Source organism: Poecile atricapillus, chromosome 12, assembly GCF_030490865.1.
Source record: "Poecile atricapillus isolate bPoeAtr1 chromosome 12, bPoeAtr1.hap1, whole genome shotgun sequence".
In the NCBI taxonomy this organism is placed as follows: Eukaryota; Metazoa; Chordata; class Aves; order Passeriformes; family Paridae; genus Poecile; species Poecile atricapillus.
The window spans coordinates 16,577,284-16,596,646 of NC_081260.1; the positions used below are offsets into that span (position 1 = coordinate 16,577,284).

A 19,363-nucleotide genomic window follows, 5' to 3' on the forward strand; every position below is an offset into this window, starting at 1 on the left:
TCTTAATTGTTATAACTGAAATGTTATTAAAACCATTGAGTCAGAGGAAAATGGGCTGAAACAGATAAATGTTTTAGCAGGCTGGAAAGGGGTATATTGCTGAATATTATTCTGTAAAGTAGATGAAAGCTGCTATCAAAGAGTCTCACTATAATTCACCTTGTCGTGTTCTCTGGTCTCCTACGATTCTAATCGCCTACCAACACCAGGGCTGAAAATTCATAATATTGTACCTGGATCTTGCTCCTCAAAGGACATCCTTAGCTCACAAAACCCCCTCAAAGTCCAGCTCTAACTCTCCAGAATTTTTACTTCTTAGCTCCAACTCTCCAGAACCGTTCCCTCTCACCTTTGCAATCACCCTGTAGGAAACATTTCTAGAATTTCCAGGAGAGTTTTGATATCTGGAGAGATTTTTGTGATAATGATATTTAGGGACTGGGGAATGTCCTGCAGTGCCGAGTTCCACGCCGTGGCAGAGGACAGGCACGACCTGGATGCTGCTGAGCAGCACAAAGTGGAGGCCTCAGGAAATGGTCCCTGGCAAAGGCGTTGTTTAATGTGGATGCTGAAGGAAGTTCAACGGAAAACACTTATCAGGAGCTTCCGTCCAGAGAGGAGATATGTTGTAGGGAAAAATGCAAATATTACTCAGCAGGCCAAGGCCAAAGGAAATAGGAAATGGGCTAGAGAGTTCTCTGAAATAATCTGTCACTGAAATGTGAGAAAACAAAGCCCCGTGTGCTGCTTGTTCTATTATTTTAAAGCCTTCCACAAGTCAAGATCCTTTTGCAGCATTGTGCCATTATCTGAAAGTTGGCTACTTCCAATTGGAGCTTCTTCAAGGTAGGATAAAAAGCTTAATTTGGGTCTTATCTTGACACATCGTTTGCATGTTTATTATTTGAGCCTTTGGAGTAACTCATAGGAAAGCCATGAGCTTATCACGGAAACAATACATCTGAGAAATGCTGTAACCGCTGCCTTTGGGGCTTTTGACAGCCCGCACAGAAATGCCAACGATTCAGCCAAAATCTTTTAGGAATCTCAGAGGGACAGAGCACAGCTCTGGGAGGAGTGTCACCTCTGAGCCTGCCAGGGCTGGAGCAGCACTTCTGGGAGCCCATGCAGTGAGGAAACATCAAATGCAACCATGAAGGGACAGGAAAAGAGTTGGTGTTCTGAGCTCTGCATTTTTAACCTTGAAATACTCGAGTGTGCAGGCACTGAATCTCAAGAATTCCGTCGTTGCAGGTAATAAAGGCGCTTGCATGAGTCAAGACAAAATAGATGCTTATTAAAGTTTGATTCTTGATGTTTTTATAATAATAATAATAATAATAATATTGCTCAAATGAACAGAACAGTAAGTCCTTGCACAAAGGGATATACTAACAATCCTTCCTTCAGCCGTATCTTATGTTCTCCACATTGACTGAAAAACCCCAAACAACTTTCTCAAAGGTAAAGAAAATAATATTAGAAATCATAACTGCTGCAATTAGTGTTGCATTTTCATTTGAATTCCAATATCCTTGAGTTCCTATTCAATAAAATCTTACTGAAATTGTAGCAATTCCCTAGTTTTGACAGATGCTTTCCATGCTTATCTGAAAACACAGCAGGAAAGAGATGGAGGTGCATTATATGGAATATGCACACTAATTCCAGATACCAATAATATGAAACAATCCTCTCTAGGTGCTTCAGCAGAACAGAGAGGTCCCTCCAGAGGGTGATTTAGGACAAGCAAATTAGACTTGCTGTTGTGAATGGCACTCAGAAGGCTCGTGAAGCCAGGCAAAGTGGATATGTCCTACAATGAATGGTTTTAAGAGCATATGAAAAAAAAAACCAAAAAAAAACAAGCCAGGAAGAAGAAGTACAGGAGGAAAATAATCAGCATGATTGCAATCTTGCACTCAACTGGGTGCTTTGTCTGTCTGTCTGCTCCCCTGTCTCCATTGTTCACTCTCCATTATCTTTTCCCTCACACTACTTTCTGTTTTAAACTACAGTAGCATGTGTTCCTCACCACTTCCTTAATTTATAATGTAGATAAAGAAATGACTTCATCCAAAAGGATTCCACTAGACAGTGTACTCACATGCCTCAGTGCTTACCACACCTCTGAAGTAGGCTTTAGTTTATTGTAAATGAGCAGAGGAAGTGGATCTTACAAAGCATCTCCTCGGTGAGGAAAAAACAGCTGAAAGGTCCCTCATTCATAAAGCTTGGTAACAACAAGAATGAGCAAATGACCGTGGCTGATGCTGAGAAATTTGACAGTAAAATAGTGAGAATGCAACAGAACTGAAGAGTGGGGCACAAGTGCAGAAGGATTTTCAACTTAGATTGGCTGAAAAAGGGCAAAGAAATGACACAGATCAGTCGGGATGTGCGATCACATCAGGCAGCATTAAAGATATCCTCAGATATTCACAGCAATAAAGACATTCTTGGCTTTGTTTTGATGTCTGTAATTGACTGTGCTTCCCTTTGCAACACCGGGAGGACAGGGAGGAGCTCCAGCTGTGTGTGGCTGGAGCTCTGGGCACACAGAGATGCTGCCAGGAGCAGATGCTCCGTGCTGGGCTGGGCACTCCTGGCTCTGGAATACATCCTGAGGCAGCTGAGGAGCAGAGCTGAGAGCCCCCAGCCCTGCCTCAAGGGCTGCTCTGAGGCTCAGATTCAGCAAATGATGCCAAGACGTGTCATAGCAGTGTGGTGAATGAAAAGGATGCATGAAAAGGATGCTGAAGCAATTCTCATACTGCGCTTTTTATTTTTTATCAGATAAGTCAAGTGGCTTGGCAGTGAAAAAGGAGTTAAAATAGGGGAGAAGCTGAATACATGAAGAAAATAACCCAATTGCTTCCGAGATTCATGACTTCTCTATATAATTAGACAGTTCTACCCCTTTTTTAAGCACTGGGTACACTAAAGCTCTGTAGGTAGGGATGACAGCTGACTGCACATACGCCTGCATGAAGTGAGAGATCAGTTCCGAGAGATTTCTTTAGGAGAGCTCATTCCAAAAGCCTCCACCACCTTGCTGGCAGCATCAATAAAAAGCACTGCTCTTGCCTGATTTGTTTATGCAGAAGAGCTGATCCCCACTGGAGCACATTGGGAGAATAAGTGTGGGAATATCACAGGGAGGAGGAAGTTTGCAATCCCCTTGTTCTTCCTGTAAATATTGCATGGATATCCAGAAGATTTAGATTCAATTATAGAACAACCTGTCTGGTTATTTTAATTTTTTTTAAAGCAGTTCATGATTTCTATCATTAAGTATTGGTAGACATATCATTCCATCTACTGAAAAGCAGCCAATATATTTATTGCTTTTTAATCCTAGAATCAAGAAATTTAACTATTTTTGTTAAAATCTGAACAATTTCAGGCTGCAACGAGAAGATATTGCCTTCACTCACAGTGTAAAAAACTTACCAAAGAAAAAACACACCTCAGAAAAGTCTGCATAGAGCAAGATAATGCATCATTTTAAGTGGGATTTTTACAAACCATGTCTAATAAGTATTCTGTACTCACAGGAGCATGCTCTGGGGCAGGAAAACAAGAACTAATAACTTTTGAGGAATTGACCATTTTCCATTTAGAAACTGCTTGTTAACACAGCTACAGCCATGCAAAGAAAAGCTCCTTAACTCTCTGTCTCTTCTGATGAGACATAATTGATTTCAGGCTATATGGGGTCAGCTACATTCTCTGTAAATACAGAAGATAAAAATAGGCAGTGATGCCAGGATATGTGAAACAGCTGAATCCACAGATGCCCATTTTAGAGAACAAAAACCAATTTACTGTAGGGCACAGACAAGGTGAGTCATCTTTATCATATATATGTGAAAATACATAGCTATTAGGAAATTATTATACATTTATAAATTATTTTTAGAAGTTTTCATTACCCACATGGCCACAGAACATATCTGGACAGAATAATCCTTGTGGCCACAAACGTGTTCAGCAGCAGAACTCCAAAGGTTGATGCAATGAGTCTTCAAGTCAACCAGATAAGGCAGGATTTAATTACTTGACTACAACATCAAAAATAAAACTGCATAATGTGAAGTGTGCAACACTTGACTGTTTTGCTCAGAAAAGGAACAGGGCTGTCTGCTTCTGTTTCACTTAAGAAAATGTGAAGTCTTTACATAAAACCTTGTTTACTACATGTGGGATAATTAGCTTGTCAAATATTAAGACAGTGTCAGTTCTGTTCCATTAGCTAGCTGAAGATACTATAAATTACATGGAAAATGTCCAAGGAATAGTAATATCAAGGAACACCATCCCTTGGAGGAGTTTTAGTGGTGGTTTTTATCCTCTCCCTCATTGTATATCCTCTGTGGAGAATTTTCAGACAGAAAGGTCCCCAAATTTAGCCCACAGACTGGAGTGTAAATACCCAGAAGGGGAGATCAGCTCCATCAAAGTCTGTGTGTCACATTCTATTTACAACCAGAGCCAAGTGGGTGATGGTTGGGATAACACGGCGCAGACGAGGCTCGCTGAGCAAGGTCAGCGGGATGGAAGAGCTGGAATCCCCATCCCTTCCCTCCTGCAGCTCATGGACACACATCTGCCACAGCAGCAGAGCCTGGCCAGAGCTGCTGCCGCTCCCTGCATGCAAATGCAGCTTAGCACCTTCTCCCAAACACTCTGGAGCGCTCGCCACAAATATCTGCACTAAAAATAACCTGCAAAAATATGCACCGGGAAAAAAGGCAGCGTCTCCAGGCAGCCGTCTGCTCGGCTCTGGTGGAACTCTAGGAAATCTCAGATGGCTGCCTTGCTCTCTGAACTGAGAGTGGGGAGGTTTCACTCTGTAACTCCAGCTAAAGATGGCTGGATCAATGCAAATAAAAGCAGTAAACAAAGCATAATTAAAGGTTACAGCATTTCTAAGGCTCTTTGTAAATTTTACTCTATAAATTTACCATTATTCATAAATAGGTGGATTCTAAAGTCACTGAGAAAGGGATAAATCCCATTAATTGCAGCAATTCTGTGGGGTCTTTTCCTTGGGTTGAACCTGGATTATCACCTCTGCTTCGTGGATCTTTGCAATTTCACGTGTAGCATTTTAGAAGCATGGAATAATTCAGGCTGGGAACGTCCTCTGAAGGTCCCAGCCCATCTAGCTCAAGCTTCCTGCTAGAGGCAGGGTCAACTATGAAATGATAGTTAAAATTAAATTTTCATAAAAGCAGATGTACAAAGACTTATAAAATAAGAGCAGAAAGACGATTTTCCAATAAATACTTCCATATGGGATTCTCAATTAGTAACATTTAATAATCATTGGCACACATTTACCAATATTAGGGAAAAGACTGTTTGCTATGAGAAGATTGAAGTATTTTTTTTCTACTTATTCATACTTTCCCAAGCATAAGAATTGGGAACCAACAGTCTACCTGGTTTGGAGTCCTCCAGAGGAAGCAGTGTGGGATCACATGAGGAATGGAGAATTGTGTCTGTTCATGATCCAGACACATCCACAGCTTGAAAATATCACCTTTCTAGCAGAAGGAAATGTTCTCCCTGTTCTTTGAACTACCTCAGGCCATGTGTTTTGGGGAGTAAAGCAGTTTGTGACTCCCACAGCCAGCCTGGCCCACGAGGATTTGGTGTGGCTTTGCTGTCAGACAGGATGAGCTACAAAGGAATGCCAGTGCCTCCCAAACCCAGCAAAATCCAAAGAGAAAAGCAAACTGCAGTGCAGATAATTTTCAGCTTTTAGTTTAAGGGATTTAAGGATCTTAACTTTATAAAAATGTATTTTTTTTAAAAAAAAAATCAAATACTAAAAACTGTAATTACAATTCCAGGACTCTCTGTTCCAGTTTGTGCTTTTTTTTTCCCTGTGCCGACTGTTCATGCTGTCAACACTTGTCTGGTTCATTTTGGTGTCTGAGAACTCTTAGAATTACAAAATAAATGTACTGTATCGAAAAGCTTGAGACATGAAGACTTGTACAACAGCTTGTATTACACTACATCAAAATGGGAAAGAATTTGTGACACCGTTATCAGCTTGTGAGAGCTGACACCACGCACAGAAAGTCCCTGGAGATACCAGGAGAGGATTGAAGCTACTCCTGTAATCCAGCAGGCAAACTGTGTGCTTAGGTCAGAAAGCAGGCAGCACTGACAGGCAGAGGTAATGGTTCAGAGCAAACAAATAATCTGTGGTGGCTGCGAGGACTTTTGCACCTGTGAGGAGAAACTCTGCAAGAAATGTGAGATATTAGATCCTGTCCTGATTTCCATTCTTGCTTTGGAATGCATAAGGAAAAAGTATCTTTTAAAAAAACTAGAACTTTTTCCATATGTCACTTTTGAATGTTGACTTGATCCATCTGTCAATAAGTCAGCAAAGTGTTTTTTCATTTTCTGTACGTGTCTGTTCAGTGGGGCTTGGGTTAAACACGTTCCGTCACCTTGTGGGGTGAAAATCATAAGGATGAATCTATTTATTTCTTTTTCCCTATCTGCTTAAACTATTTCCTTTTTTCTCAAGTCCCACTTACTGCTGTTCATTCAGACTTTGCACAAACTCTTTCCCCTGCACTGGCTCAGAACTTTATCATCCCAAATCCCTCAGGACACCACTTCCCCAGGCGTGCCTGGCTGTGGTGCTGTCACAGCTTGCAATTTACTCCTTTCTCTGTTTTCCTGCCTCCTTTCCAGCTGCTCCTCAGTGGGGACAAGCAGTTTGCAGAGGAGTAGAGCCAGGACAGAAATGCCACGTTTTCTGTCCCTTTGACAGTTTTACAAACCCCTGACCACATTTGGTGTGGCTGAATTGAATGTGGAGTGATTGGCAATGAGCTGCGAACTGGGACAGTCTTGGGAGGAAGAACCACTCTGAAGTTGAACAGAGGTAGAAAAGACATAAGAAGTAATTCTTATATAACCCTAGAATGTATCTGGAGGCTTTTTTTCAAACATGGTTTCAGTACTTTTTCAGAAATTCTGTTTCTTTGCTGACAGCAACATTTTTATCGTTTGCAGCACAGCTTGTATTATTCATCTTTTACTCAGTTATTCTGAGTTTATTATTATTATTATGATGAGTTATTCTAAGTTATTCATATTTGGATGTTTATTCATCTTGTATGGATTAGAGTCTTTCACTAAGTGTTAATTAAGAATTTGAATATATCACTTAGTTTCCTAAGTAGATATCCAGTACAAAACCTCTACTAAAGAAAGGCAAATCTGCCTGGTTTTAAAGAATAGCAGATCAAAGCTGCCTGAGAAAAGGAATGGTGTCTTGTACGAGAACTAGGATTCCAAAGGCTAGTCTTAATCCTTTCATATAATATTCATACATGGAAGTAAACTCAGGTCATGCTTCAAATAACTTATTTCAGAAATTAAGTTCTGAAGCCTAACTTGAATATTTGTCTAAAAATAGTAAACACGTGATCACGAAAAGCTTAAAGTTGAATTCCTTTAAATCCTAATGCATTTTGGAGTATTATTTGAGAAGGTCAGGAAAAAGAAAGGCCATGGAAACGAATTTAATGTTGCTGATATAGTTTGATGATCGATATTTTTTAATCCACCAACTTAAAATAATTTTTGAATATGACCTTAATGCACCAGAAAAGCTGTGCACATGTTGAGATCTCTACCTACACAAAGGACAGGAGCTCATTTATTTGGTGACAAACATCTTCAAGACTTGCACTTAAGGACAGAACACGAACTGGACAGAACTGGTAAAACTGGAAAACATAGGAAATAAAACCACTGTGTCTCCATTTCCAGTAACATAAAACCTCCTTCTAGACAAGACTGAATACATAAGACATGCCATGATGTAACCTACTAAAGTCACTGCATGCTTTAACAGCAAGTTAGGAACAATTACCCCTGGATCCTGGATACTTATTCTCATCATAAAGCTGCTTTTTTAAGCCATTAGCTCTATGCATTCAAAGTCAGACAAAAGTTACAGCAACTGAAAAATGATAAAAATATAACTGAGCTTTCTTGTTCCCCAAAAGAGTAGAACGAAGAGAGTTTATATGAAATTTACTTCCTTGTTATAGTTTAGTGTTTGGCAACATCTTCATAAAAAAGATTTAGGTTCTATATTGCTTAAATAGACACTGAAAATGATTTTGCTGGTTCCTTTACTGAATTGCTGAAGGAGAATTAGCTTCCTGGAGGAATCAAACAGTTGGAGGCCTTATTTGAAAATCTAAGAAATACGAAATCAGTCATTTAAGGAATAATTTTCTCTCCAAGTAAACATCTCAGTGATGCTTCTTTCAAACCTATTTTGTTTGAAGAAGTATTTCCTAGATAAGAAATAATTACTTGTCTTTCATCTGCTTGTTTCATCTGCTCCTTCACTTAATTTCTCCTTCAGCATTTTAATTGACTGCCAGTGCTGCTCCTGCTGAGGGAAGCATTAAATCACAGCAGACCTTTGTAAATGTCCTAACTCTGTTTTAAGAGGTACCGGTAGGTTTGTTATGGGTATTGTGATGTAACAGGGAAAGGGTTAGCTCATGTTTAAAGGGTTTGGAACACTGATTGTTTAGAAACAGAAAATTTGATGTCTTTGTGCCACACAAGCAGACTCAGGGCATGGCAGCACATTTGTGAAACCATTACTGGCTGTCCCATGGCTCGTCCTGTCCCGTCCCGTCCCATCCCATCCCATCCCATCCCATCCCATCCCATCCCATCCCATCCCATCCCATCCCATCCCATCCCATCCCATCCCATCCCATCCCATCCCATCCCATCCCATCCCATCCCAGCCCATCCCAGCCCATCCCAGCCCAGCCCAGCCCAGCCCAGCCCAGCCCAGCCCAGCCCAGCCCAGCCCAGCCCAGCCCAGCCCAGCCCAGCCCAGCCCAGCCCAGCCCATCCCATCCCAGCCCAGCCCAGCCCAGCCCAGCCCAGCCCAGCCCAGCCCAGCCCATCCCAGCCCAGAGCTCATCCCCATCCCACAGGATTCCTGCCTGGGCTCTGCTGAGCTCACAGCCCCATGTGCTGCGCTCCAGGCTCTGTGAGCAGCTCCTGCCTGGGAGATCCAACCCATCCCTGCTCTGCTGCTGGTGCTGCAAACACACCCAGCTGTGCCCTCACCTTGGCAAAGGATGTGAGGCATCCACACAGCAACAGCCTGAACCTCACCCTGTCCCTTGGGGACCTTTTCCCCAAAGCAGCTCTGTCTGTGTGGAGCTGGCAGGGTTCTGCAGCTCCCCCAGCCTGGGCTGCTTTGGAATCCAAGGAGAAGATGCTCCTGTGCAGCAGCTCGTGTTTCTTTGTGCTTCTGACAGTCATTGCTGCCTAAACTCCTTCTCCCTAAGGCTGCACAGCAGTTTCCTGACAGCTTGCTTGGGAGAATTTTCTCCTTCCTCCAGTTTTTTTATTTTTTCTAAGCAGCTTCATAGTTATTCCCAAACTGATCTGTAACACAGACACTTCAAACAGAAAAGTTTCATTGGACAGATTTTGTGCCAAAGTCTTTTACAGCAAACCTCACCATTGTGGCAGAACAAAGTACAAACCTGGCAAACATCTTCTCTACAACCTATTGTGCACTATTCACCCTTGATCTTGGAATAGTTCCCTCACTGTTGAAAATCTGATGGGCTAAATAAATGCCAGCCCATATGCCCACGAACAGCCACAGAGAGCCCCAGCGCTGGAACAAAAACTATTTATTAGAGAGCAAAAATCCTGTTCCCTGGACCATGTTTTGGTATGAAAAAATCTAAAAACTTTGTGTCTGGTGAATGAGAAATGGCATGACAAGCACAATAATGATCCTGTGAGCACAGGGCTGCTGGAAGCAAGAATGGGAATTGGTTCTGACTGAAAATTTCAATTATTTCTTGAGCAGGGTCCATAAAAAATTTTCCATTTGAGAATACTAGTCCTGCAAGGCACAAGCTACAAACCCTATTCCCCTCTAAAAAATCTACTGACAACAGTAACCACAATTATCATCCTGCAATCAGCTGAAATTGGATCTCTTTACACCACAGAACAGATAAATGGTTTGCAACAGCAGCATTATTTCTAACTCTCCTTCCTAATTTACATAAAGAAATTAATATTCTGAAAGAATAGTCTCTGGTGTATTGGTGGGAATATAATTAACAAAATCAAGACAGTATTTACATGAGTATTTGTTTTGATAAACAACAAAATGTGCTGAAGACAATTTTTGGGAATAAATTGGTATTTGGTTGTTTTTTTTTTTTTTTTTTATGGATGGCACAAGTTGGCCTAAAAGCTTGATTTTCATTCAGGATTTTAATTACAGCCATAGCAACAAATGCTTGCAAATTCTGACAATAGCAGTCAAGCTTTTTTGTCTTAATCACTCTTCCCTGACTGTGGGGAATATATTTTTTAAAGTATTTATTGCTTAAGCAGCAATTCACCCTAGAGTACAGGACATCTGTCAGGAGGATCAATAAAATCTCAGCCCTGAGGGGTTTGACCAAGGCTGATTAGCATACAAACCACAGATGATGCTCAGAAACTAAACTAAAAACTAAATGGAACTTCAGAAGCTCTCAGGGTCTAAAATCCTCTGCTCTAAAATCCTATCTGCTTTTAGCTCCATGGGGGGACCAAGGGGTTTCTGTTCCTGAAAAGCAACAAAAGGCTCTCATTTTCTCAGACAAACCCATGAAAATGTGTCACAGCCATGACTCTGTTTGGGTCCTTCAGTGGCTTTTCTTTTGTCAGCATCTATAATGATAATAATTTTCATTACTGTTTGTTCTACATTAAAAACTACTGAAGTTTAACAGCCTCGACTTAAAGTACATTCATAATTAATTTTCTACCACTTGATACATTTTAGCTGTGCTTACAGCACTAATCTTTGAACTCAGCTGAAAGGCATAAAAAATAACAGGAATTCTTCCATTAGTGCTCCAAGCGATTCCATTTGCCATCCTTCCATATCATTTGGGTTTGTTGGCTGGAACAATGTCAATATAACTAGAAAATGAAATATAAAGGCTATTTCTGGAGTCAAGGAGGGAATGATTTAAAAAAAAAAATAAAGAAATCTGTGATATTTCCTTTGCTGTGCTTTGTGGGTTTGTTTAAGTTACAAATAATTCATTCCTTGCTTTAATATATATTATTGAGGTTGTGCATAAATCCTTATGCTCAATCTAATTATTTTTTTTTTGCCAGTGTGCATTTATAAGATGTAGATGGCGTACACCCAGGGATTTCAGTTCCACAAGGTCCATTTTTTATACAAGAATTCAACATGTGCTGGATTTTTTTTTTTTGGTTGTTAAACCAATAGCTCTGCACAGAGAAATCTGGTGTGAGTTCTTCTTTTCACTCCATAAATTCAGTCTGAAATTAGACAGAATTGTAAGACTTGCCTGTTTCCTTCTGTTCTTACATTTTTTTTTTTCATCTGTTTTAGGCTGGCCTGCTGATAGCTCTGGTTGTATTTGAGTCCACAGAGCAGTGAGGGACTGCAGAGCAGGGTGTGCCACTGGGAGAGCACCTTTGGGACACCCCAAATGTCATTCTCCCCTCAGTGACCACAATCAGATATCAGCAAATCCTGCAACAGCAAAGCAAATCACCCTCAGAGTTACTTTATTTTTTTTTTTGGGAGGGAGATGCATAATTTTATATTTCCATGAGGTTACAATCATAACCCAGGATCTCACTCTTGGCCATGACCCAGAGCCCATCATTCCACCAGGGCATAATTGGACATTTTTCTGTACTGAATCTCAGGGGCCTTTTTATTGCCCAGTTCCTGAACTTTGCTGACTTTTTGTTCAAATCTACAATTCATCACTGCCAGGGCCTGAGTGTGATAATCTGCTGCTCGGCATCATCTGGAAATGTTAACAATTCATAACTCAAATCTTAATCCCAGATGTTATAAATATGCTGGACAGCAAAGTTCCAACCTCCAAGCCTTGTGTAACTACTAATAAATTCCCTCAAGGTTAAAGATGAGCTTGCACTTCTACCTCATTTTGCACTTTAACCAATTATTTTTCCTCTTAAGTACCTTCCTTCTCATCACATATCACAAGAGGATGAGCAGATCAGGAAATATCCTGTGAGACACTTACAGACAGGCAGCAGGAGCTGCAAACAGAGAGATTCAATAATTATTGGTGCTTGTGTGCATGCTTAATGTATGGATAAAATGAGTAATCAATCAGGAGCTGTGATGCATGACAGATGAGAGCAGATAAGAAACAAGGGAAATGAGGAGTTGTAGCTTGGCTCCTCTGGTTGTAGAGCAAAGATAAAACTTTCAGTGCTGCTCATCAGTCACACTATTAATTCTTCCCACCTCAGATGCAACATCAGATAAATGTATTTCCATAGCCAATCCCATCTTGAATCAGATCCTGCTGGTTAAAAAAAAATAAAATAAAAAAGCCTACCTAGGTCTTTCCTTGAAAAATATTCTGGAAAAGGTGCCATGTTTTAATGACAGTTAATACTGGCACCTAGATACATTTTAGAACTACAAAGAGAGATGTTTTCAGTGCTATGATGCCACATATGGGACTATTAATTCGCTATGGAGGGATTTTGGGAACATCTTAGAATAGCCAAACCCAGCTAGAATGGCTTTTGTTCTGGGATGTTCTAGAAAGTTGAGTTGCTCTCCTCTTAAGGGTTAACACTCATTATTTCTTTTCCAGCTTTGTCCCTTTCTCTCTCCTGACATTCCCATGAGCAGTCAACAGCAAGTTTCTTTCCTTTTAAATATCTTTTCTAAACATCAATGTCAACTTCTATTTAGACATTTGTTTTGAATAAACCATTACCCTTTGCTTTTTTACCCCAGATGATATTATTTGCATTTAAAAATGTGAAAACTTCTGCAAGGAATCCCTGCTCTATAATTAGATCTTTTCTAAGCTGTCAGTACTCATTAGTGCTGCAGCAAAGACAGACTGGTAGAGTTATCACAAAGTGATAGTGCTTTTGCTATTGGTTATTTTAAAAGTGCCTTTTGTTAATATTCTCTGTTTCTGTGTTAATATTCTCTGTTTCTGTGTTAATATTCTCTGGCTTGGAGGCATTTAAGCAAACCTTCTTGAATCAAATATCTAAATAAGAACAATATTCTCAGTTTGGGCCTTGACTTTCATGTGAACAGGGTTAAGTTCCACTAGCTGCAATTTTAGGTAAAACTGATGGCAAGAGCTTTTAGCTTTAAGATGAAGATATTCCTACTGAAATATAAATATAAAAATAATATAAAACCTGCTGCCTCTACTCACAACCAGCATTTAATTCTTGTACCTTTCAGTCAGCTCCCACACCGTCATGTGTGCAAGCAGAATGCAATTACAGATGTAATTGAATTAACATGAAACCCTCATCAAATAAAAAGCTGCCTTTAGTCAGACTTCAGAAGAGAGCCCTTGCTAGAACTGCCAAGATAGCAAGTCAAACACTTGCTCTGAAGTACTCGAGTTTTCACTCAAGGTGCTATTTTCTCACATATCTGAAACTCAGGCTTCTCAACCACATCGAAGGATGTCTGACACGGATCTACCCAAATCCTTCTCTAACACCAGGAGCCCCATTTACAATCTTTTCATTTTAATTTAAAACCTGCTCCTGAAGAAAAACAACCCTGCCTTTTGTCATGGCAGTTTTGCTGTGACTGTGATGCTTCCTCCACAATTCTTTACAGAAATTGGATCGCCTACAGGTGCATCATGATGAGCAGCAGCTCTGTGCAGTCTATCTCCAGGTTTTCCAACAAGGTGACACTGAAAGACTTTCATTTTTAAGTTGGATAAAATTGGCTTCCTTACTGAGCTCCAAGGTATGAAACAATTTGTGTTTTGACAGCTTGTTTAACAGGCTTTGCTGACTTCACAGGCAGTTTTATCTTTGGCCAGGAAGCAAAGCAACCAGGGACAGCAGTTCCAATGGGGGAGGAAAGGGCTGAAATAATGAAATAAGAAATAGTAATGATTTATACATTATAAGAAGAAAGGGAAAGAAACCTATTTTCTAATTAAAGAAAAGAAATAATTTCAAATTTCTGCTTGGCTTTCCCTTCTGCAGCAGCTCTAACATTCACTGCAATTTGCTCCAAACTCCTGTTATTGTAAGGCACATGCCATGACTGGGTCACAGCTCTCCTGCCTAATTAAACAGAAACAGCTCTGAGTCATTTCCAAGGAGGCACTGCAGTCCTGCTAACACACTCTCCCACGTGTTGGAAAGGCTTTCACTCTAAACCAGCCTTTTATCTCTCTGCACGTGGCCAAACCACTCAAACACATCTCTACTCTTCCTTTTAGAGGATTCCCCTTTAACCCTTCAGTATTTCACATTGCCTCCAACAGCAACCTTGAACATTTTCTTTCGTGGGAAGTTCTGTGTTCAGTACATGATTTAAACAGGAGATTTAAGAGTTTGAAGGGGAAACAGAACAGGACTTGAGTAGGAAAAGCAGCCTAGAACTAAATTAATCCACAAAGTCTGTTTTCACGCTACAGGCAACAGAATTAAAGAAAAAAAATATTAGAAGTCAGGGATAAACATGGAGCTATCTCCAGCAGAGAAGCAGTTCTGAGAACTCTGGTAAAGAGTTTCAGAAAGCAATATTTTATTAAGCCGCAAATATGAGACTTAAATGTTCACCCCTGTAATTACCCTTCATGATTCAAAAGCTCTGCTCAAAACTCTTCTATTCAACCAGGCCGTGCATTTCGATTTTCTCTCTAGTAGTATTTCAGAATTTATGAGAATTTTCCCTATCCAGGACTTTCAAACTGGGTGATTTTTAACCTGACCTCCAGGGAGGAAGAGTCTGGTACCGACATTGGTAGCTACAGTACCCAGAAACTGTCCCATTAGAGATGAGACTGGAATGGGAAAAGCAGAATTTGTGCCTGCTTTTCTCACAACACAGAGTGGTCAGAGCATTGCCCTGGGTGTGAGGAGCCACTCTGTGCTGTTCTGAGCCTGATGGAGAGCCATGACCCCAGGGAGGGCTGTGTGGTGCCGTGAGATGGTTCCACCATCAGATCCAGACTGCTCGGGGTCAGTGGCACCAGGCCTCCCGCAGCTCGGGCAGTCAATGCATTAAATCCCAGAATATTCTGAGCTGGAAGGGACCCACAGGGCTCATCAAGTCCAGCTCTCAACTGAATGAGATCCCATCCAGGGCTCTGCCCCACAACCTTGGTGCTCTCAGCACCAGCTCTGACCTCCTGGGCAATCCCAGGGCCCCAAGTGCCAAAGGAGGCAGCGAGGCCCCCAGCAGGATCTTCTCCACATCTGCCAGGCTGGGTATTAGGAGAAATTCCTTCACTAAAAGAGTGGTTAAACATTGAACAGGCTGACCAGGACAGTGGTGGAGTCACCACCCCTGGAGGTGCTCAAAAACGAGTAAATGTGGCCCTTCACAATATGGTTTTGTGGGTGTTTAAAGGTTGGATTCAGCCTTGGAGGCCTTTTCCAACCTTAATGATTCTTATGATCCTAAATGTTCACTAACTGTACTTAAATTAGCAAAGCACAATGGAAGGACACTTTAGAAGGTGTTTACATGATGTAATATAATGACATTTCCATGCTGTATAATTGCAGAAAATACAACAGGTTAAATCATTGATCAATTTGAGAAGCATATCTTGACCTTTCTTAGCTAATCAATTCCTTCTAAACGTAAAAATAGATTTTTTTTTTTCCTAAACTAAGAATAAGAGTCTCATATAAAAGGACTGAATCAAAGTTCAACAACATGGCAGGTTCATGAAAAAAAAAAAAGAAAAAAAAAGAAAGCATATCAGAATCCAAAGCTCTACTTCAATTTGCATCTTTCGTGCAATTTCCACTTAAAAAGCTCAGTTCCATTGAACACAGCCAAGACTTACTCATTAAGTACTGCCAGGTATGAGAAACTTGGGAAATAACTGAGACTCTTATGAAAGATTACAATGAAATAATGTGGGATCATTCATATTACTGAGCAGCACTGTGCAAATCCCCCTGCTGTCATCGCCATACGCCACGCAAGGTCTATAACGAACTTGTATACAAATGCTAATTAGGAATTTCTTGGGAGTTTGAAGAACAGGAAGGCTTTAGTGAGCTGTGACAAACACCCTGCTAAGCCACGTGTCCTTTTTGTGGCTCAGTTTACTCCCAGGATTTATTCTGGTGGGATCCCTGATGTGGATCCAACCTGGACCTGCTCATGCACTAAAGATTAAATTCAGCTGGAGCTTGAACAGTCCCCACAGTTATAGCAGGCTGTAAATGTGGCTGACATGCCTTTAAAATCATTTTATATTGAGTTACAAAATATCCACGCCGATTTGACAAGAAACACCTTCGGCAGTGGCCAGTTCTGTTTCCCATGGAAAGCTCCTTTAGAGGAAGCACCATCCACAGGATTGACAGAGCCATTTACAACAAACTGAGCTCAGCAACTTCCCTGTCACCACAGAGAAAGAGAAATGTGAAATAAGCTGGACATACCCCAACAGCTCCATGCTGATTCAGAGACTTATTCCTATTTACTAAAGTTAAATATATTCTTCTAACAGATTTTCAAGCATGAGCTGATCAATACCTTGTCAATACTCTGCACACTTCACACATTTTTCTATCACCTGTCCATTTTATTGTTTGCCTGGGTAACACAGAATCTCTTTGCTGTGCAAGAGAAAGCCATTCCCTTGAGTAGTCCCATGAGATTTAATTGCTTACCTCACTAATTTCAGTGGAGGGAGAAGTCAGATAGCTGCCAGGTCCCAGGTCTTGCCTACAGTTAATTAACCCTGTGGAAAAGATGTAAAATGCTGCACTGCTGCCTAAAATCCTCAGCAGCCTCATCCAGGTGTGCTCACTGTGCCCTCTGCTATTTGTACAGCAAAGAGTACAGGAGGCTTTAAAAAACAAACATCAAAACCAGTTAAAGAGAGTACAAATCTGAGCAGTTAATGCATGTATTTATGTCTTTTTCTCACCAAATTGTAGGCTTTAAAGCATGGAGGTAAGGAGTGTGGAAGCTGCTGTACCTGTGACTGCCTTGCACTCCTCCCAGTTACAGAAAATTGGCTGCCTGCTGTGTAATGTGGCCCACAGGAATAAAAAACTTTGCAGTTAACAACTGCCTACATTCTGGAAAATAAAATAAAATAAAATAATAATAATAATAAAAAAAATCCTCCCAAAACCTGTCCTCCTGCAAAAAAAAATCCCACAATTTTTGAGGATATAAAAAAATTTACAATTTCAACTCTAATCATAAAATCACACACGTTTATAGATCACATCTACATTTGAGTGCAAAAATATTTAGGGAGAAAACAAAGACAAAGAAGAATAAACTAGAGGCCCACTAAGTTTCAAAGCATTGTTTGCCATAAGTTTTAGCACATTCTCTGCTTTTAAACTCGTTTTCTCATTCAGAGAAGCAGCATTTTGAGCCATGTCATCCAGAGAAATCTAAATGAACAGATCAGTGGATGTGTCATTACTGTCTAACAGGTTAATAGAATTACTGGCCAAACCAAAACCAATGGACTTCTTAAAACTGCATGGAGAGAAAAAAAAAAAAAAGAACCAATTCAATATTGTAAGTCTGGAAAACCTTAAAATACCACTATATTTTTCCCTCTTTACATAGTGTAGCCATCCCTTCACAGACACACTTAATTGACTGGAACAATTCTACTTGGCTTCAGTGCCTTTATAATTTGTCATAAGCACCTCATGAGCTGTTGAGGAGACAGACTTTTATACTGCCAAAACAATCCTATGAAATATGGCTTGGTTTAATTAAAGTATAATTAATGCCTTGAATTTTAATTATTTCTGCTGCGATCTAGAGATGAAAATATTCCTCTGCCAGAATAACACATTTAATAGGAAATGGACATGCTTTGTATTAATTTCCACTCTATATCAACTTCAGGAATGAGTTCCTTTGATTGAACCTGGGAAAAAAAGTAACCCACAAAGCTACAGCGTTGCTGCCTGTCAGAATAGAGATGCACTTGTGGAAAATGGAATTCATTCATTTTATGCAAAAATAAAGCTGAGGTCTGTTTGCTGAATGCTAAAAGCTGAGATTTTGCCTTTTATCCAGAGATGTGACTTGGAAAAAAAAATAAAGTTCATGGATAACAGGGAAGAAGTGTTGAGTGACACACTGACATGAAAATATTTTTGCTAAATGTGCATGTGCTAAATTTTAATTTCGCTCTGGAGAGACTTGAAAAGAAAAAAAAATCCCTGCTGAAATAAATACAGGGCACTTTCTCTTCAGAGCAATCATTCCATGACAGGTTGCTTGGAGAATAATGTGGAAATATTTATTATACAAATTGTAAAGTGTACTGATAATTTGGTTTTTGTTAAATGTGACATGGTTAACATTTGATTTAGTACTACTGACCAAAATTTAACAAGTGCCTGAATACTGGAGCCAGGGGAAAACCAAACCAGTTCATTCAGTGCCTACAACTTCACCATTAGACATTCTTAACTGATTCCTTTCTGAGCCTGTTAACTATTGCTCCTTTGGGAAAGAAAAAAACACATATTTCAAACACAGAAACAGAATAAATTGAACAGCAAGTCACGAAAAATAAAGAAATAACAAAAATAATCTAAGATCTCTCAAAGGCATCACCAGTTTTCTGCTGGTGCAGAAAAACTCCCAGTTTAATTTGCAGACCCATGGAATTTGAGATGCTCAGTCCACCACAAGACAATGAGAGGCTTTTCGTTGCATTAATTAATTCAGGGGGTTTTATTAGCTAAATTTCGTGGCTCAAAATGTATTTTGAATATGAAAATATGGTATTTCTATCACTGGAAATGAATGTGGAGTGTATAAAGGATTTATAAGACAGTCTCCTTTGTACTAAAGCAATGATCTAAAAAAAGATAAGCCATTGTTGCCACCATCTGCCTTTCTTTCTTCTCCTACCTTTGTTTCCATTTATACCTCCTTGGGATTCCTTCCCCGACTCCCAGAGGAGCTCTTAACAATCAAACCCAAAATGAATTCAAACAGTGACTCTAAACATTAATTCCCCCAGGTTCAGAATAAAATACCAATATATGCCAAGAAACCTTACACATTCAGAAAAACAGAGCCACAAACATATGCAGGAACATATGCCTTGAAACGAGCAGTACAGTTATTTTAAATATTGAAATGTTTTTTAATTTTTGAAGACATGGAAACAGCTGAACCAGTAGCAGCATCATTAAAAATCTGGCAGTCGAAGTTTTCAAATGTTAAATATTAAAATGTCTTAAAAATGCATCCACTATAGACCTAACGTAACCCAGCAGT

The 19,363-nt window shown here is 40.1% G+C and overlaps 1 protein-coding gene across 1 annotated transcript in view; it reads left to right on the forward strand.

Moving 5' to 3' along the window:
• The first annotated feature begins 728 nt into the window (after window positions 1–728).
• Window positions 729–19,363, forward strand: part of KLHL4 (kelch like family member 4) — a 73,269-nt gene continuing 54,634 nt past the window's right edge. The window contains exon 1 of the mRNA XM_058848212.1: window positions 729–846. The gene's annotated coding sequence lies outside the window, so the exon portion shown is untranslated. The remainder of the gene's footprint in view (window positions 847–19,363) is intronic.